This window comes from Anas platyrhynchos, chromosome 17 (assembly GCF_047663525.1).
Source record: "Anas platyrhynchos isolate ZD024472 breed Pekin duck chromosome 17, IASCAAS_PekinDuck_T2T, whole genome shotgun sequence".
NCBI lineage: Eukaryota > Metazoa > Chordata > Aves > Anseriformes > Anatidae > Anas > Anas platyrhynchos.
This window is the reverse complement of record NC_092603.1, coordinates 2,710,001-2,712,500: the sequence shown is the minus strand read 5'-3', so window position 1 is coordinate 2,712,500 and position 2,500 is coordinate 2,710,001. Positions and strand designations below refer to the sequence as shown.

General features: G+C 80.6%; 2 non-coding genes across 2 annotated transcripts in view; both read right to left on the bottom strand.

Moving 5' to 3' along the window:
* LOC139998988 (28S ribosomal RNA) overlaps window positions 1-14 on the bottom strand; it is a 4,027-nt gene extending 4,013 nt beyond the window's left edge. Inside the window, exon 1 of the ribosomal RNA XR_011803935.1 lies at window positions 1-14. This exon is cut by the window's left edge and continues 4,013 nt beyond it. This is a non-coding gene — a ribosomal RNA (28S ribosomal RNA).
* A 561-nt stretch (window positions 15-575) lies between these two features.
* On the bottom strand, window positions 576-729 carry LOC139998990 (5.8S ribosomal RNA). The gene has a single exon (XR_011803937.1). It is a non-coding gene; the product is annotated as a 5.8S ribosomal RNA (ribosomal RNA).
* Between the last annotated feature and the right edge of the window lie 1,771 nt (window positions 730-2,500).

Below are 2,500 nucleotides of genomic sequence, written 5' to 3'. Positions count from 1 at the left end.
CTGACCTGAGGTCGCGAACGGAAACGAGGCGCGCCGCCACCGACGACGACGACGACGCGCCCGCCTGCCTCGCTCCGCCACGAGCCGCCCGGACCGCACGCACGCGGCACGCGCCGCGCCGCACCGCGGGAGACGGGTCCCCCCCACCGCCGCGGCCGCCGCCGCCCCAAGGACGGCCGGCCGACTCGCCCTCCCGGCGCGCGGCACACCGCGCGCGCGCGCGGCAGCACGACGGCACGGGCAACCGCACGCGCGGTAACCCCCGCCCGCAGACAGCCGCGCGCGCGCGGGGACCGGCGGGGAGGGCGGCCACCGCGCCTCCGACCCACCGGAGCCCGGCGGCTCGCTCGGGGACGACGGACGGACGGACGGGAGAGAGGGGGGGGCACGAGCTCCACCCACGCGGGCGCGCTCCGGGAGCGCGAGGAGCCCGGCCGGCTCCCCGAGGGGGTCTCCACTTAGGGGCACGAAGGCCCGGCCGGCCCGGACGCCCGGACGCGGCGCGGGCCTGCGAGGCGCCCCAGCCGCGCCGCGCCACCGCCCCGCGGCGGCGGCGCCGGCGATTGACCGTCAAGCGACGCTCAGGCAGCCGTAGCCCCGGGAGGAACCCGGGGCCGCAAAGTGCGTTCGAAGGGTCGATGATCAATGTGTCCTGCAATTCACATTAATTCTCGCAGCTAGCTGCGTTCTTCATCGACGCACGAGCCGAGTGATCCACCGCTAAGAGTTGTCTGCCTTTTCGGCGCCGCCCCGCGCGCGCGGGGGGGCCGGGGCCGCTCCGCGCGACCCCCTGACGCGGACGCTCCCCGACCGAACGACCGACCGAACGATCGGCGGCCGCGGCCGAGCGAGCGTCGCCTCCGCTGACCGTACGAGCACAAGTGCGAAAAAAAAAAAGGCGAGGGAGACGCCGAGTCTCCCGAGCGACGGGAGCCCGCGCTCCCGACCGCCCCCCCGGGCCCGACGAGACCCGGGCTCGCGCTTCGAGGCCGGACCAGGCGCCCGGCTCGGCCCGGCCACGGCGAGACACGGCGGCGCGACCGCCGCGCCGCCTCCCTCGCCCGACGCCTCGCCCCGACGCCGGCGTCCGACGCGGCGCCGCCGCCGCCGCCGGGCCCGACGCGGCCACCCGAGCCCGCGCCGCCAGAGCGACGGGACGGGGGCGGAGGAGCGACGGACGAACGGACGGACCGCCCGACCGCCCGACGGCTGCCCGCGCGCTCTCGCCGCGCCCACAAGCCGCACGCGACGAACACCCTTTCACTCCGGCCACTGGCGCCTTCAGACAAACGCTCCTGCTTTCGCACTCGCCCAGGCGGTACCTCGCGCGGACGCGCGGCCGGGCGGCCGACGGGACGGCACCGGAACGAGGAGCGGCGCCCGCTCTCCGCGCCTCCGCGCGGAGACCGGCTGCGGGACGCCCCTACACCGGCCCGCCCGCCTGCTCGCTCGGCGCGGCCGGCGAGGCCGAGGGTCGAGCCGGGCGGGGAGCGCCGTCAGAGGTCGCGAGCGGGAAGCGACGGGAGACGCCTGTGCGCCGGGGGACGGCGAGGCCGCGGGCGCGCGCCGGCACGGAACGAGCGGCGCCGCCGCCGCCGCCGCCACCGCCGCCGCCGCCGCCGCCGCTCGCGCGGGGCCCCGCTGGCCGCCGCCGGACACGGCGCGGCACGCCACGCCGCCGAGCGCTCGACGGGGGCGGGGAGCCGAGACCCGCGTCTCGGCCCCTTGCTGGCGCGGGCGAGGTCGACGACGGCCGACCGCGCGCGCGCGCGGCGTCTCCGCCGAGACCGGACCGCGGAGAGAGGGGCGGGCTCCAACCCCTCTCCGGCCCTGCCGCCCGCGGGGGGCAAGCGCGGGGACCGCCGGCGGCGAGCGAGCGCGCGAGCGCGGGGGAGCGGCGCGCCCGCGAGCGCCGACCCCCAAACGACGCGCCCCGCCCGCCGCCGACGGCGAGCCCGGCCGCCCTCGCGGGCCGCCGCGGGCCGCACGAGTCTTTAAACCTCCGCCCGGCTCGGCGGCCGAGAACCCTCGGGGCCCGGAGCCCGGGGCCCGTGGCCATCCCCTAACCGGGGCGGCGCTCGGCGCCGCAGCCGGCGGGAGCGCGCTGGCACACGGGACCACACGGGTGGCTCGCCGAGGGGAGGCCGCCGAGGCGCGGACGCTAGGTACCTGGCCCTGGGATGAGGGAAACGACCCGAAGGCCCCGCAGGGGTGCCTCCCCCGCCACCGCCGCCGCCGCCGCCCCGGCCGGGCCGGGCCGGGCGGCGGCACGCGCGCGGAAAGACGGGGCGCCGAGGGGGAACCCGGCACCCGCCAGCCGGCCCCGGCGCCCCTCGGGGGAGCGTCCGCCCGCGGGGGCGCGCCCGCCGTCCGCCGCCACCACCTCGCCCTCCTCCCGGGGCCCGGGGTTTCCCTCCGTAGCCCGGCGCCGGGCGGCAGCTGCGCCCGGGAGGAGACGCGCGGCTCGGGCCGCCCGCGCGGCGCCGACCCCACACCGGCG